This window comes from Primulina tabacum, chromosome 10 (genome assembly GCF_025594145.1).
Source record: "Primulina tabacum isolate GXHZ01 chromosome 10, ASM2559414v2, whole genome shotgun sequence".
Lineage (NCBI taxonomy): Eukaryota > Viridiplantae > Streptophyta > Magnoliopsida > Lamiales > Gesneriaceae > Primulina > Primulina tabacum.
In genome coordinates, this window is record NC_134559.1 from 16448845 (window position 1) to 16465019 (window position 16175).

Below are 16175 nucleotides of genomic sequence, written 5' to 3' on the forward strand. Positions count from 1 at the left end.
ATCGGGACCAGATAAGACGTGAAATAAACGTAGCTCGGGCACTGTCAGATTTGGACAAAATTGTAGGCTAATTTGATTGTAAACGGGCAAATGAACGAGACTCATTCTCCGCAATGAGATGGCGAGATTTTAGCCGAATTCCTTCTCTAAGACCCTCTAATTTGCGATTTTCCGGTTCTGTTAAGCTTCCGTTTCCTCGAGAAATCTGCTTAGGAAGTTCTAAATTCGATTCCGGTTCCATTTTATAGTATCCCAGGCATAATAATAGCTTTACATTCGCTACTTTCTTCTTTTTATTTTTTTTTTCTATTTTCTTGGAACATCTAGCGATTTTTGTTGTCGTGAGCCGGTTCTGTGCAGAAGGGTATGACGTCGATTACTATGGAAAAGGTTAACTCATTAAAAACAATTATTTCGACTGTTTTAGCCATAATTAACGTAAACGGTCGCGACACGAGGACTTCCATGGGAGTTCACCCATCATAGCTCTACCATCGCGCCAGAACGCTTAACTTCATGGTTCTGATTGGGCGAGAGCTGTGCCGCGTGTTGTCCATCGCCGCCCGCTCCACACGTACTCGAGGGATATAATAATAAACATACCACTAAATGTCGGGTGCGATCATACCAGCACTAATGCACCGGATCCCATCAGAACTCTGAAGCTAAGCGTGCTTGGGCAAGAGCAGCACTAGGATGAGTGGCCGCCTAGGAAGTCCTCGTGTTGCACCCCTTTTCGTGTTTTTCTATTTTTGATTATTTTTTGACAGACGATTTTTGGCTCAAATCATCTGAATCTCGATCGGGACCATATAATACATGTGAAATCATCGTAGCTCGGGCACTGCTGGATTTGGACAAAATTGTAGGCTAATTTGATTGTAAACGGGCAAACGAACGAGACTCATTTCTCCGCAATGAGCTGGCAAGATTTTAGCCGAATTCATTCTCTAAGACCCTCTAATTTGCAATTTTCCGCTTCTGTTAAGCTTTCGTTTCCTCGAGAAATCCGTTTAGGTAGTCTGAAATTCGATTCCAGTTCCATTTTAACGTATCCCAGGCATAATAATAGCTTTACATTCGCTATTTTCTTCTTCTTATTTTTTTTTTCTATTTTCTGGGAACATTTAACGATTTTTGTTTTCTTGAGCCGGTTCTGTGCGGAAGGGTATGCCGCAGATTACTCTGGAGACGGTTAACTCATTAAAAACAATTATTTCGACTGTTTTATCAATAATTTACGTAAACGGTCGCGACACGAGGACTTCCCATGGAGGTCATCCATCCTAGCTTGCCATCGCGCCAGAACGCTTAACGTCATGGTTCTGATTGGGCGAAAGTAGTGCCGCGTGTTTTTCTATTTTTGATTAATTAGTAACACACGATTTTTGGTTTAAATCTTCTGAATCTTGATCGGACCAGATAAGACATGTGAAATCAACGTAGCTCGGGCACTGCCGGATTTTTACAAAATTGTAGCCTAATTTGATTGTAAACGGTCAAACGAATGAGACTCATTACTCCGCAATGAGATGGCGAGATTTTAGCCGAATTCCTTCTCTAAGACCCTATAATTTGCGATTTTCCGCTTCCGTTAAGCTTTCGTTTCTTCGAGAAATCTGCTTAGGAAGTCCGAAATTTGATTCCGGTTCCATTTCATCGTATCCCAGGCATAATAATAGCTTCACATTCGCTGCTTTCTTCTTTTTATTTTTTTTCTATATTCTGGGAATATTTAGCAATTTTTGTTGTCGTGAGCCGGTTCTGTGCGGAAGGGTATGACGCAGATTACTCCGGAGACGGTTAACTCATTAAAAAAATTATTTCGACTGTTTTAGCTATAATTCACGTAAACGGTCGAGACACGAGGACTTCACAGGGAGGTCACCCATCCTAGCTCTTCCATCACGCCAGAACGCTTAACTTCATGGTTCTGATTGGGCGAGAGCAATGCCGCGTGTTTTCCATCACCTCTCGCGCCACACGTACTCGAGGGATATAAGAATAAACATCCCACTCAATGTCGGGTGCGATCATAGCAGCACTAATGCACCGGATCCCATCAGAACTCCGAAGTTAAGCGTGCTTGGGTGAGACCAGTACTAGGATGGGTGACCCCATGGGAAGTCCTCGTGTTGCACCCCTTTTCGTGTTTTTCTATTTTTGATTATTTGTTGACAGACGATTTTCGGCTCAAATCATCTGAATCTCGATCGGGACCAGATAAGACGTGAAATAAACGTAGCTCGGGCAGTGTCAGATTTGGACAAAATTGTAGGCTAATTTGATTGAAACGGGCAAACGAACGAGACTCATTCTCCGCAATGAGATGGCGAGATTTTAGCCGAATTCCTTCTCTAAGACCCTCTAATTTTCGATTTTCTGCTTCTGTTAAGCTTCCGTTTCCTCGAAAAATTTGCTTTGGAAGTTCTAAATTCGATTCCAGTTCCATTTTATAGTATCCCAGGCATAATAATAGCTTTACATTCGCTACTTTCTTCTTTTTATTTTTTTTTTCTATTTTCTTGGAACATCTAGCGATTTTTGTTGTCGTGAGCCGGTTCTGTGCAGAAGAGTATGACGTCGATTACTACGGAAAAGGTTAACTCATTAAAAACAATTAGTTCGACTGTTTTAGCCATAATTAACGTAAACGGTCGCGACACGCGGACTTCCATGGGAGTTCACCCATCATAGCTCTACCATCGCGCCAGAACGCATAATTTCATGGTTCTTATTGGGCGAGAGCAGTGCCGCGTGTTGTCCATCGCCGCTCGCGCCACACGTACTCGAGGGATATAAGAGTAAACATCCCACTCAATGTCGGGAGTGATCATACCAGCACTAATGCACCGGATCCCATCAGAACTCCGAAGTTAAGCGTTCTTGGACGAGACCAGTAATAGGATGGGTGATCCCCTGGGAAGTCCTCGTGTTGCACTCCTTTTCGTGTTTTTTCTATTTTTTATTACTTGTTTAGAGACGATTTTCGGCTCAAATCATCTGAAACACGATCGGGACCAGATAAGACACGTGAAATCAACGTAGCTCCGGCACTGCCGAATTTGGACAAAATTGTAGGCTAATTTGATTGTAAACGGGCAAACGAACGAGACTCATTACTCCGCAATGAGCTGGCGATATTTTAGCCGAATTCCTTCTCTAAGACCCTCTAATTTGCGATTTTCCGCTTCTTTTAAGCTTTCGTTTCCTCGAGAAATCCGTTTAGGTAGTCTGAAATTCGATTTCGGTTCCATTTTATCGCATCCCAGGCATAATAATAGCTTTACATTCGCTATTTTCTTCTTCTTATTTTTTTTTCTATTTTTTGGGAACATTTAACGATTTTTGTTTTCTTGAGCCGGTTCTGTGCGGAAGGGTATGCCGCAAATTACTCCGGAGACAATTAACTCATTAAAAACAATTATTTCGACTGTTTTAGCTATAATTTACGTAAACGGTCGCGACACGAGGACTTCCCAGGGAGGTCACCCATCCTAGCTCTGCCATCGCGCCAGAACGCTTAACGTCATTGTTCTGATTGGGCGAAAGCAGTGGTGCGTGTTGTCCATCGCCTCCCGCTCCACACGTACTCGAGGGATATAAGAATAAACATTCCACTCAATGTCGGGTGCGATCATACCCGCACTAATGCACCGGATCTCATCAGAACTCCGATGTTAAGCGTGCTTGGGCGAGAGCAGTACTAGGATGAGTGACCCCCTGGGAAATTTTCGTGTTGCACCCTTTTTCGTGTTTTTCTATTTTTTATTAATTAGTAACAGACGATTTTTGGATCTCGATCGGACCAGATAAGACATGTGAAATCAACGTAGCTCGGGCACTGCCGGATTTGGACAAATTTATAGCCTAATTTGATTGTAAACGGGCAAACGAACGAGACTCATTACTCCGCAATGAGCTAGCGAGATTTTAGCCGAGTTTCTTCTCTAAGACCCTCTAATTTGCGATTTTTCGTTTCTGTTAAGCTTCCGTTTCCTCGAGAAATCTGCTTAGGAAGTTCTAAATTCGATTTCGGTTCCATTTTATCGTATCCCAAACATAATAATAGCTTTACATTCGCTATTTTCTTCTTCTTATTTTTTTTTCTATTTTCTGAGAACATTTAACGATTTTTGTTTTCTTAAGCCGGTTCTGTGCGGAAGGGTATGACGCAGATTACTCCGGAGACGGTTAACTCATTAAAAAAATTTATTTCGACTGTTTTAGCTATATTTTACGTAAACGGTCGTGACACGAGGACTTCCCAGGGAGGTCACCCATCCTAGCTCTGCCATCTCGCCAGAACGCTTAACTTCATGGTTCTGATTGGGCGAGAGCAGTGCCGCGTGTTGTCCATCGATGCCCGCTCCACACGTACTCGAAGGATATAAGAATAAACATCCCACTCAATGTCGGGTGCGATCATATCAGCACTAATGCACCGGATCCCTTCAGAACTCCGAAGTAAAGCGTGCTTGGGCGAGAGCTTTTCTAGGATGGGTGACCCCCTGGGAAGTCCTTGTGTTGCACCCCTTTTCGTGTTTTTCAATTTTTGATTACTTGTTGACAGAAGATTTTCGGCTCAAATCATCTGAATCACGATCGGGACCAGATAAGACATGTGAAATCAACGTAGCTCGGGCATTGCCGGATTTGGACAAAATTGTAGGCTAATTTGATTGTAAATGGGCAAACGAACGAGACTCATTACTCTGCAATGAGGTGGCGAGATTTTAGCTGAATTCCTTCTCTTTGACCCTCTAATTTGCGATTTTCTGCTTCTGTTAAGCTTCCGTTTTCTCGAGAAATCCGCTTAGGAAGTTCGAAATTCGATTCCGGTTCCATTTTATCGTATTTCAGGCATAATAATAGCTTTACATTCGCTATTTTCTTCTACTTATTTTTTTTTTCTATTTTCTAGGAACATTTAGCGATTTTTGTTGTCGTGAGCAGGTTCTGTGCGGAAGGGTATGACGCAGATTACTTCGGAGACGGTTAACTCATTAAAAACAATTATTTCGACTCTTTTAGCCATAATTTACGTAAACGGTCGCGACACGAGGACTTCTCAGGGAAGTCACCCATCCTAGCTCTTCCATCGCGCCAGAATGCTTAACTTCATGGTTTTGATTGGGCGAGAGCAGTGCCGCGTGTTGTCCATCGCCACCCGCTCCACACGTACTCGAGGGATATAAGAATAAACATCCCAATCAATGTCGGGTACGATCATACCAGCACTAATGCACCGGATTCCATCAGAAATCCGAAATTAAGCGTGCTTGGGCGAGAGCAGCGCCAGGATGGGTGACCTCCTGGGAAGTCCTCGCGTTGCACCATTTTTCGTGTTTTTCTATTTTTGCTTACTTGTTGAAAGACGATTTTCGGCTGAAATCATCTGAATCTCGATCGGGACCAGATAAGACGTGAAATCAACGTAGCTCGGGCACTGCCGGATTTGGACAAAATTGTCGGCTAATTTGGTTGTAAACGGGCAAAGGAGCGAAAATCATTACTCCGGAGACGGTTAACTCATTAAAAATAATTATTTAGGCTGTTTTATCCATAATTTACGTAAACGGTCGCGATACGAGGACTTCCCAGCGAGATCACCCATCCTAGCTCTGCCATCGCACCAGAACGCTTAACTTCATGGTTCTGATTGGGCGAGAGCAATGCCGCGTGTTGTCCATCGCCACCCGCGCCACACGTACTCGAGGGATATAAGAATAAACATCCCACTCAATATCGGGTGCGATCATACTAGCACTAATGCACCGGATCCCATCAGAACTTCGAAGTTAAGCGAGCTTGGGCGAGAGCTGTACTAGGATGGGTGACCTCCTAGGAAGTCCTCGTGTTGCACCCCTTTTCGTGTTTTTCTATTTTTGATAACTTGTTGACAGACGATTTTCGGCTCAAATCATCTGAATCTAGATCGGGACCAGATAAGACATTTGAAATCAACGTAGCTCGGGCACTTCCGGATCTGAACAAAATTGTAGCCTAATTTGATTGAAAACGCGCAAACGAACGAGACTCATTACTTTGCAATGAGCTAGCGAGAGTTAAGCCGAATTCCTTCTCTAAGACCCTCTAATTTGCGATTTTCAGCTTCTGTTAAGCTTCTGTTTCCTTGAGAAATCCGCTTAGGAAGTTCGAAATTCGATTCCGGTTCCATTTTATCGTATCCCAGGCATAATAATAGCTTTACATTCGCCATTTTCTTCTTCTTATTTTTTTTCTATTTTCTGGGAACATTTGGTGATTTTTGTTGTCCGTGAGCTGGCTCTTTGCGGAAGGGTATGACGCAGATTACTCCTGAGATGGTTAACTCATTAAAAAACTATTACTTAGACTGTTTCACCCATCCTAGCTCTGCCATTGCGCCAGAACGCTTAACATCATGGTTCTGATTGGGCGAGAGCAGTGCCGCGTGTTGTCCATAGCCGCCCGCTCCACACGTACTCGAGGGATATAAGAATAAACATTCCACTCAATGTCGGGTGCGATCATACCAGCACTAATGCACCGGATCCCATCAGAACGCCGAAGTTAACCGTGCTTGGGCGAGAGCAGTGACCCCCTGGGAAGTCCTCGTGTTGCACGTCTTTTCGAGTTTTTCAATTTTTGATTACTTGTTGACAGACGATTTTCGGCTCAAATTATCTGAATCTTGATCGGGACCAGATAAGACATGTGAAATCAACGTAGCTCGGGCCTTGCCGGATTTGGACAAAATTGTAGGCTAATTTGATTGTAAACGGGAAAACGAACGAGACTCATTACTCCGCAATGAGCTGGCGAGATTTTAGCAGAATTCCTTCTCTATGACTCTCTAATTTGCGATTTTTCGATTCTGTTAAGCTTCCGTTTCCTTGACAAATCCGCTTAGGAAGTTCGAAATTCGATTTCGGTTCCATTTTATCGTATCCCAAACATAATAATAGCTTTACATTCGCTATTTTCTTCTTCTTTTTTTTCTATTTTTTGGGAACATTTAGCGATTTTTGTTGTTGTGAGTCGGTTCTGTGCGGAAGGGTATGACGTAGATTACTCCGGAGATGGTTAACTCATTAAAAACAATAATTTTGACAGTTTTATCCATAATTTACGTAAACGGTCGCGATTCCAAGCTCTGCCATCACGCCAGAACGCTTAATTTCATGGTTCTGATTGGGCGAGAGCAGTGTCGCGTGTTGTCCATCGCCGCCCGCGCCACACGTACTCGAGGGATATAAGAATTAACATCCCACTCAATTTGGGTGCGATCATACCAGCGCTAATGCATCGGATCCTATAAGAACTCCGAAGTTAGGCGTGCTTAGGCGAGAGCAGTACTAGGATGGGTGACCCCCTGTGAAGTCCTTGTGTTGCACCTTTTTCTTGTTTTTCTATTTTTGATTACTTCTTGACAGACGATTTTTGGCTCAAATCATCTGAATCTCGATCGTGACCAGATAAAACATGTGAAATCAACGTAGCTCGGGCACTGCCGGATTAGGACAAAATTGTAGCCTAATTTGATTGTAAACGGGCAAACGAACGACACTCATTACTCCGCAATAAGCTGGCGAGAATTTAGCCGAATTCCTTCTCTAGACCCTCTAATTTGATATTTTACGCTTCTGTTAAGCTTCCGTTTCCTCGAGAAATCCGCTTAGAAGTTCGAAATTCTATTCTGGTTCAATTTTATCGTATCCCATGCATAATAATAGCTTTACATTCGCTATTTTCTTCTTCTTATTTTTTCTATTTTCTGGGAACATTTAGCAATTTTTGTTGTCGTGAGCCGGTTCTGTGCAGAAGGGAATGACGCTGATTACTCCGAAGACGGTTATCTCATTAAAAACAATTATTTCGACTGTTTTATCCATAATTTACGTAAACGGTCGCAACACGAGGACTTCCCAGCGAGGTCACCGATCCTAGCTCTTCCATCACGCCAGAACGCTTAACTTCATGGTTTTGATTGGGCGAGAGCAGTGTCGCGTGTTGTTCATCGCCGCCCGCGCCACACGTACTCGAGTGATATAAAAATAAACATCCCACTCAATGTTGGGTGTGATCATAACAGCACTAATGCACCGGTTCCCATCACAACTCCGAAGTTAAGCGTGCTAGGTCGAGACCAGTACTAGGATGGGTGAGCCCTTGGGAAGTCCTCGTGTTGCACCCTTTTTCGTGTTTTTCAATTTTAGATTACTTGTTGACAGAGGATTTTTGGCTCAAATCATCTGAAAATCGATCGGGACCAGATAAGACATTTGAAATCAACGTAGCTCGGGCACTGCCGGATTTGGACAAAATTGTTAGCTAATTTGATTGTAAACGGGAAAAACGAACAAGACTCATTACTCCGCAATGAGGTGGTGAGATTTTAGCCGAATTCCTTCCTTAAGACCCTCTAATTTGCGATTTTCGGCTTTTGTTAAGCTTCCGTTTCCTTGAGAAATCCGCTTAGGAAGTTCGAAATTCGATTCCGGTTCCATTTTATCGTATCCCAAGCATAATAATAGCTTTCTATTCGCTATTTTTTTCTTCTTATTTCTTTATATTTTCTGAGAACATTTAGCGATTTTTGTTGTCGTGAGCCAGTTCTGTGCGGAAGGGTATGACGTAGATTACTCCGGAGACGGTTAACTCATTAAAAACAATTATTTTGACTGTTTTATCCATAGTTTACATAAACGGTCGCGACACAAGGACTGCCTAGGAAAGTCACCCATCCTAGCTCTGCCATCGCGCCAGAACGCTTAACTTCATGGTTATGATTGGGCGAGAGCAGTGCCACGTGTTTTCCATCGCCGCCCGCTCCACACGTACTCGAGGGATATAAGAATAAACATAACACTCAATGTCGGGTGTGATCATACCAGCACTAATGCACCGGATCCCATCAGAACTCAGAAGTTAAACGTGCTTGGGCGAGAGCAGTACTAGGATAGATGACCCCCTGGGAAGTCCTCGTGTTGCACCCCTTTTTGTGTTTTTCTATTTTTGACTACTTGTTGACAGACGATTTTAGGCTCAAATCATCTGAATCTCGTTCTAGACCAGATAAGACATGTGAAATCAACGTAGCTCGAGCACTGCCGGATTCGGACAAAATTGTAGGCTAATTTGATTGTAAACGGGCTAACGAACGAGACTCATTACTCAGCAATGAGGTGGTGAGATTTTAGCCGAATTCCTTCTCTAAGACCCTCTAATTTGCGATTTTCCGCTTTTGTTAAGCTTCTGTTTCCTAGAGAAATCCGCTTAGGAAGTTCGTAATTCGATTCCGGTTCCATTTTATCGTATCCCAAGCATAATAATAGCTTTCCATTCGCTATTTTCTTCTTATTTTTTTATATTTTCTTGGAACATTTAGCGATTTTTGTTGTCGTGAGCCATTTCTGTGCGGAAGGGTATGACGCAGAATACTCCGGAGACGGTTAACTAATTAAAAACAATTATTTCGACTGTTTTATCCATAGTTTACGTAAACGGTCGCGACACAAGGACTGCCCAGGGAAGTCACCGATCCTAGCTCTGCCATCGCGCCAGAACGCTTAACTTCATGGTTCTGATTGGACGAGAGCAGTGCCACGTGTTGTCCATCGCTGCCCGCTCCACACGTACTCGAGGGATATAAGAATAAACATCCCACTCAATGTCGGGGGCGATCATACCAGCACTAATTCACCGGATCCCATCAGAACTCCGAAGTTAAGCGTGCTTGGGCGAGAGATGTACTAGGATGGGTGACCCCCTGGGAAGTCCTCGTGTTGCACGTCTTTTCGTGTTTTTCTGTTTTTGATACTTGTTGACAGACGATTTTCGGCTCAAATCATCTGAATCTCGATCGGGACCAGATAAGACATATGAAATCAACGTAGCTCGGGTACTGCCGGATTTGGACAAAATTGTAGGCTAATTTGATTGTAAACGGGCAAACGAACGAGACACATTACTCCGCAATGAGGTGGTGAGATTTTAGCCGAATTCCTTCTCTAAGACCCTCTAATTTGCGATTTTCCGCTTCTGTTAAGCTTCCATTTCCTTGAGAAATCTGCTTAGAAGTTCGAAATTCGATTCCGGTTCCATATTATCGTATCCCAGGTATAATAATAGCTTTACATTCGCTATTTTTTCTTCTTATTTTTTTATATTTTCTGGGAACATTTAGCGATTTGTGTTGTCGTGAGCCAGTTCTGTGCGAAATGGTTAGACGTAGATTACTCCGGAGACGGTTAACTCATTAAAAACAATTATTTTGACTGTTTTATATATAGTTTACGTAAACGGTCGCGACACAAGGACTGCCCAGGGAAGTCACCCATCCTAGCTCTGCCATCGCGCCAGAACGCTTAACTTCATGGTTCTGATTGGACGAGAGCAGTGCCGCGTGTTGTGCATCGCCGCCCGCTCCACACGTACTCGAGGGATACAAAAATAAACATCCCACTCAATATCGAGTGCGATCAAAGAGCACTAATTCACCGGATCCCATCAGAACTACAAAGTTAAGCGTGCTTGGGCGAGAGCAGTACTAGGATGGGTGACCCCCTGGGAAGTCCTCGTGTTGCACGCCTTTTCGTCTTTTTCTATTTTTTATTACTTGTTGACAGACGATTTTTGGCTCAAATCATCTGAATCTCGATCGGGACCAGATAAGACATGTGAAATCAACGTAGCTCGGGCACTGCCGGATTTGGACAAAATTGTAGGCTAATTTGATTGTAAATGGGCAAACGAACGAGCCTCATTACTACGCAATGAGCTGACGAGATTTTAGCCGAATTCCTTCTCTAAGACCCTCTAATTTGCGATTTTCCGCTTATGTTAAGCTTCTATTTCCTCTAGAAATCCGCTTAGGAATTTCGAAATTCGATTCCGGTTCCATTTCATCGTATCCCAGGCATAATAATAGCTTTAAATTCGTTATTTTCTTCTTCTTATTTTTTTTCTATTTTCTGGGAACATTTAGCGATTTTTGTTGTCTTGAGCCGGTTCTGTGCGGAAGGCTATTACGAAGATTACTTCGGAGACGGTTAACTCATTAAAAACAATTATTTTGACTGTTTTATCCATAATTTACGTAAACGGTCTCGACACGAGGAATGCCTAGGGAGGTCACCCTTCCTAGCTCTGCCATCACTCCAGAACGTTTAACTTCATGGGTCTGATTGGGCGAGAGCAGTGCCGCGTGTTGTCCATCTTTGCCCGCGCAACACGTACTCGAGGGATATAAGAATAAACATCCCACTCAATGTCGGGGGGCGATCATACCAGCACTAATGCACCGGATTCTATCAGAACTTTGAAGGTAAGCGTGCTTGGGCGAGAGTAGTACTAGGATGGGTGACCCCTTGGGAAGTCTTTGTGTTGCACCCTTTTTCGTGTTTTTCTATTTTTGATTACTTGTTGACAAACGATTTTCGGCTCAAATCATCGGAATCTCGATCGGGACCAGATAAGACATGTGAAATCAACGTAGCTCGGGCACTGCCGGATTTGGACAAAATTGTAGCCTAATTTGATTGTAAACGGGCAAACGAACTAGACTCATTTCTCCGCAATGAGCTGGCGAGATTTTAGCCGAATTCCTTCTCTAAGACCCTCTAATTTGCGATTTTTCGCTTCTGTTAAGCTTCCGTTTCCTCGAGAAATCCGCTTAGGAAGTTCGAAATTCGATTTCGGTTCCATTTTATCGTATCCTAAGCATAATAATAGCTTTACATTCGTTATTTTCTTCTTCATATTTTTTTCTATTTTCTGGGAAAATTAAGCGATTTCTGTTATCGTAAGCCGGTTCTGTGCGGAAGGGTTTGACGAAGATTACTCCGGAGACGGTTAACATCGTGGTTCTGATTGGGCGAGAGTAGTGCCGCGTGTTGTCCATCGCCGCCCGCTTCACACGGACTCGAGGGATATAAGAATAAACATCCCACTCAATGTCGAGTGCGATCATACCAGCACTAATTCACCGGATCGCATCAGAACTCCGAAGTTAAGCGTGCTTGGGCGAGAGAAGTACTAGGATTGGTGACCCCCTGGGAAGTCCTCGTGTTGCATGCCTTTTCGTGTTTTTCTATTTTAGATACATGTTGAGATATGATTTTCGGCTCAAATCATCTTAATCTAGATCGGGACCAGATAAGACATGTGAAATGAAAGTAGCTCGGGCACTGCCGGATTTGGAAAAAATTGTAGGCTAATTTGATTGTAAACGGGCAAACGAACAAGACTCATTACTCTGCAATGAGGTGGTGATATTTTAGCCGAATTCCTTCTCTAAGACCCTCTAATTTGCGATTTTTCACTTCTTTTAAGCTTCCGTTTCCTTGAGAAATCCGCATAGGAATTTCGAAATTCGATTCCGGTTCCATTTTATCGTATCCCAAGCATAATAATAGCTTTCCATCCGCTATTTTTTTCTTCTTATTTTTTTATATTTTTTGGGAACATTTAGCGATTTTTGTTGTCGTGAGCCGATTCTGTGCGGAAGGGTATGACGCAGATTACTCCGGAGACGGTTAACTCATTAAAAACAATTATTTCGACTGTTTTATCCATAATTTACGTAAACGGTCGCGACACGAGGAATGCCCAGGGAGGTCACCCATCCTGGCTCTGTCATCGCTTCTGAACGCTTAACTTCATGGTTCTGATTGGGCGAGAGTAGTGCTGCGTGTTGTCCATCGCCGCCCGCTCCACACGTACTCGAGGGGTATAAGAATAAACATCCCAGTCAATGTCGGGTGCGATCATACCAACACTAATTCATCGGATCCCATCAGAACTCCGAAGTCAAGCGTGCCTGGGCGATAGCAATACTAGGATGGGTGACCCCCTAGGAAGTTGTGTTGCACAACTTTTGTTGTTTTTCTATTTTTGATTACTTGTTGACAGAAGATTTTCGGCTCAAATCATCTTAATCTCGATTGGGACCAGATAAGACATGTGAAATCAACGTAGCTCTGGCACTGCCGGATTGGGACAAAATTGAAGGCTTATTTGGTTGTAAACGGGCAAACGAACGAGAGTCATTACTCCACAATGAGCTGGCGAGAGTTTAGCCGAATTCCTTCTCTAAGACCCTCTGATTTGCGATTTTTTGCTTTTGTTAAGTTTCCGTTTCCTCGAGAAATCCGCTTAAGAAGTTCGAAATTCGATTTCGGTTAAATTTTAACGTATCCCAAGCATAATAATAGCTTTACATTCGCTATTTTCTTCTTCTTATTTTTTTTCTATTTTCTTGGAACATTTAGCGATTTTTGTTGACGTGAGCCGGTTCTGTGCGGAAGGGTATGACGCATATTACTCCGGAGACAGTTAACACATTAAAAACAATTATTTCGACTTTTTTATCCATAATTTACGTAAACGGTCGCCACACGAGGACTTCTCAGAGAGGTCACCCATCCTAGCTCTGTCATCGCACCAAAACGCTTAACTTCATGGTTCTGATTGGGAGAGAGTAGTGCCGCATGTTGTACATGTCCGCCCGCTCCACACGTACTTGAGGGATATAAGAATAAACATCCCACTCAATTTCGGGTGCGATCATACCCGCACTAATGCACCAGATCCCATCAGAACTCCGAAGTTAAGAGTGCTTGGGCGAGAGCAGTACTAGAATGGGTCACCGCCTGGGAAGTCCTCGTGTTGCACCCCTTTTCGTGTTTTTCTATTTTTGATTACTTGTTGACAGATGATTTTCGGCTCAAATCATCTGAATCTCGATCGTGACCAGATAAGACATGTGAAATCAACATAGCTCGGGCACTGCCGGATTTGACAAAATTGTAGGCTAATTTGGTTGTAAATGGGCAAACGAACGAGACTCATACTCTGCAATGAGCTGGCGAGAGTTTAGCCGAATTCCTTCTCTAAGACTCTCTAATTTGCAATTTTTCGCTTCTTTAAGCTTCCGTTTCCTCGAGAAATCCGCTTAGGAAGTTCGAAATTCGATTTCAGTTCCATTTATCGTATCTCAAGCATAATAATAGCTTTACATTCGCTATTTTCTTCTTCTTATTTTTTTTTTTATTTTCTGGGAACATTTAGCTATTTTTGTTGTCGTGATGCCGGTTCTGTGCGTAAGGGTAGGACGCAGATTACAACGGAGACACGTTAACTCATTAAAAACAATTATTTCGACTGTTTTAATCCGTAATTTACTTAAACCGGTCGCGACACAAGGTCTGCCCAGGGAGGTCACCCATCCTAAGCTCTGCCATCGCACCAAAAACGCTTAACTTCATGGTTCTGATTGGGCGAGAATAGTGTCGCGTGTTTTCCATCGCCGCCCGCTCACACGTACTCGAGGGATATAAGAATAAACATCTCACTGAATGTCGGTGCGATAATACCAGCACTAATGCACCGGATCCCGTCAGAACTCCGAAGTTAAGCGTGCTTGGGCGAGAGCAGTACTAGGATGGTGTGACCCCCTGGGAAGTCCTCGTGTTGACAGACGATTTTTGGCTCAAATCATCTGAATCTCGATCGGAACCAGGTAAAACATTTGAAATCAACGTAGCTCGGGCACTGCCGGATTTGGACAAAATTGTAGGCTAATTTGATTGTAAACAGTCAAACGAACGACTCAGTACTCGGCAATGAGGTTGCGAGATTTTAGCCGAATTCCTTCTCTAAGACCCTCGAATTTGTGATTTCCGCTTCTGTTAAGCTTACGTTTCCTCGAAAATCCGCTTAGGAATTTCGAAATTCGATTCCGGTTCTATTTTATCGTAGCCCAGGCATAATAATAGCTTTACATTCGCTATTTCTTCTTCTTATTTTTTTCTATTTTCTGGGAACATTTAGCGATTTTTTTTGTCGTGGGCCGGTTCTGTGCAAGAGGGTATGATGCAGATTACTCTGGAGACGGTTAACTCACTAAAAACAATTATTTCGACTGTTTTAACCTTAATTTAAGTAAATGGTCGCGACACGAGGACTGCCCAGGGAGGTCACCCATCCTAGCTCTGCCATCGCGCCAGAACGCTTAATTTCATGGTTCTGATTGGGCGAGAGCAGTGCCGCGTGTTGTCCATCGTCGCCCGCTCCACACGTACTCGAGGAATATAAAAATAAACATCCCACTCAATGTCGGGTGCGATCAAACCAGCACTAATGCATTGGATCCCATCAGAACTCGAAGTTAAGCGTGCTAGGGCGAGAGAAGTACTAGGAAAGGTGACCTCCTGGGAAGTCCTCGTGTTGCACCCCTTTTCGTGTTTTTTCTATTTTTGATTACTTGTTGACAGACGATTTTCGGCTCAAATCATCGGAATCTCGATCGGGACCAGATAAGACATGTGAAATCAACGTAGCTCGGGCACTGCCGGATTTAGACAAAATTGTAACCTAATTTGATTGTAAACGGGAAAACGAACGAGACATATTACTCCGCAACGAGGTGGCGAGATTTTAGCCGAATTCGTTCTCTAAGACCCTCTAATTTGCGATTTTCCGCTTCTGTTAAGCTTCCGTTTCCTCGAGAAATCCGCTTAGGAAGTTCGAAATTCGATTTCGGTTCCATTTTATCGTATCCCAAGTATAATAATAGCTTTACATTCGTTATTATTCCTCTTATTTTTTTCTATTTTATGGGAACATTAAGCGATTTTTGTTGTCGTGAGCCGGTTCTGTGCGGAAGGGTATGACGCAGATTACAACGGAGATGGTTAACTCATTAAAAACAATTATTTCGACTGTTTTATCCATAATTTACTTAAACGGTCGCGACACGAGGCCTGCCCAGGGAGGTCACCCATCCTAGCTCTGCCATCGCACTAGAACGCTTAACTTCATGGTTGATTGGGCGAGAGCAGTGCCGCGTGTTTTCCAACGCCGCCCGTTCCACACGTACTCCAGGGATATAAGAATAAACATCTCACTGAATGTCGGGTGCGATAATACCATCACTAATGCATCGGATCCCATCAGAACTCCGAAGTTAAGCGTGCTTGGGCGAGAGCAATACTAGGATGGGTGACCCCCAGGGAAGTCCTCGTGTTGCACCCTTTTCGTGTTTTTCTATTTTTAAAATACTTGTTGACAGACGATTTTCGGCTCAAATCATCGGAAGCTTGATCGGGACCAGATAAGACATGTGAAATCAACGTAGCTGAGGCACTGCCGGGTTAGGACAAAATTGTAGCCTAATTTGATTGTAAACG

The 16175-nt window shown here is 43.3% G+C and overlaps 14 non-coding genes and 6 pseudogenes across 14 annotated transcripts; all 20 read left to right on the forward strand.

Moving 5' to 3' along the window:
* Positions 1-614: 614 nt before the first annotated feature.
* Positions 615-733, forward strand: LOC142509037 (5S ribosomal RNA). Its single transcript, XR_012807228.1, has one exon. It is a non-coding gene; the product is annotated as a 5S ribosomal RNA (ribosomal RNA).
* A 1292-nt stretch (positions 734-2025) lies between these two features.
* LOC142514595 (5S ribosomal RNA) lies at positions 2026-2144 on the forward strand. The gene has a single exon (XR_012810483.1). It is a non-coding gene; the product is annotated as a 5S ribosomal RNA (ribosomal RNA).
* A 681-nt stretch (positions 2145-2825) lies between these two features.
* LOC142507999 (5S ribosomal RNA) lies at positions 2826-2944 on the forward strand. Its single transcript, XR_012806233.1, has one exon. It is a non-coding gene; the product is annotated as a 5S ribosomal RNA (ribosomal RNA).
* A 685-nt stretch (positions 2945-3629) lies between these two features.
* On the forward strand, positions 3630-3748 carry LOC142516637 (5S ribosomal RNA). The gene has a single exon (XR_012812422.1). It is a non-coding gene; the product is annotated as a 5S ribosomal RNA (ribosomal RNA).
* A 669-nt stretch (positions 3749-4417) lies between these two features.
* On the forward strand, positions 4418-4536 carry LOC142508183 (5S ribosomal RNA). Its single transcript, XR_012806410.1, has one exon. It is a non-coding gene; the product is annotated as a 5S ribosomal RNA (ribosomal RNA).
* Positions 4537-5221: 685 nt separating this feature from the next.
* LOC142511918 (5S ribosomal RNA) lies at positions 5222-5340 on the forward strand (annotated as a pseudogene).
* A 410-nt stretch (positions 5341-5750) lies between these two features.
* On the forward strand, positions 5751-5869 carry LOC142515976 (5S ribosomal RNA). Its single transcript, XR_012811796.1, has one exon. It is a non-coding gene; the product is annotated as a 5S ribosomal RNA (ribosomal RNA).
* Positions 5870-6504: 635 nt separating this feature from the next.
* Positions 6505-6611, forward strand: LOC142512878 (5S ribosomal RNA; annotated as a pseudogene).
* A 652-nt stretch (positions 6612-7263) lies between these two features.
* Positions 7264-7382, forward strand: LOC142510451 (5S ribosomal RNA). Its single transcript, XR_012808561.1, has one exon. It is a non-coding gene; the product is annotated as a 5S ribosomal RNA (ribosomal RNA).
* A 678-nt stretch (positions 7383-8060) lies between these two features.
* Positions 8061-8179, forward strand: LOC142511861 (5S ribosomal RNA; annotated as a pseudogene).
* A 683-nt stretch (positions 8180-8862) lies between these two features.
* On the forward strand, positions 8863-8981 carry LOC142516376 (5S ribosomal RNA). The gene has a single exon (XR_012812174.1). It is a non-coding gene; the product is annotated as a 5S ribosomal RNA (ribosomal RNA).
* Positions 8982-9660: 679 nt separating this feature from the next.
* Positions 9661-9779, forward strand: LOC142515203 (5S ribosomal RNA). Its single transcript, XR_012811059.1, has one exon. It is a non-coding gene; the product is annotated as a 5S ribosomal RNA (ribosomal RNA).
* A 679-nt stretch (positions 9780-10458) lies between these two features.
* LOC142511506 (5S ribosomal RNA) lies at positions 10459-10576 on the forward strand (annotated as a pseudogene).
* A 684-nt stretch (positions 10577-11260) lies between these two features.
* On the forward strand, positions 11261-11379 carry LOC142509137 (5S ribosomal RNA). Its single transcript, XR_012807324.1, has one exon. It is a non-coding gene; the product is annotated as a 5S ribosomal RNA (ribosomal RNA).
* A 565-nt stretch (positions 11380-11944) lies between these two features.
* LOC142516623 (5S ribosomal RNA) lies at positions 11945-12063 on the forward strand. Its single transcript, XR_012812408.1, has one exon. It is a non-coding gene; the product is annotated as a 5S ribosomal RNA (ribosomal RNA).
* Positions 12064-12744: 681 nt separating this feature from the next.
* On the forward strand, positions 12745-12860 carry LOC142512499 (5S ribosomal RNA; annotated as a pseudogene).
* A 683-nt stretch (positions 12861-13543) lies between these two features.
* On the forward strand, positions 13544-13662 carry LOC142513679 (5S ribosomal RNA). Its single transcript, XR_012809613.1, has one exon. It is a non-coding gene; the product is annotated as a 5S ribosomal RNA (ribosomal RNA).
* A 684-nt stretch (positions 13663-14346) lies between these two features.
* On the forward strand, positions 14347-14465 carry LOC142510648 (5S ribosomal RNA; annotated as a pseudogene).
* A 639-nt stretch (positions 14466-15104) lies between these two features.
* Positions 15105-15222, forward strand: LOC142509452 (5S ribosomal RNA). The gene has a single exon (XR_012807625.1). It is a non-coding gene; the product is annotated as a 5S ribosomal RNA (ribosomal RNA).
* Positions 15223-15901: 679 nt separating this feature from the next.
* On the forward strand, positions 15902-16020 carry LOC142506447 (5S ribosomal RNA). The gene has a single exon (XR_012804740.1). It is a non-coding gene; the product is annotated as a 5S ribosomal RNA (ribosomal RNA).
* Positions 16021-16175: the final 155 nt, after the last annotated feature.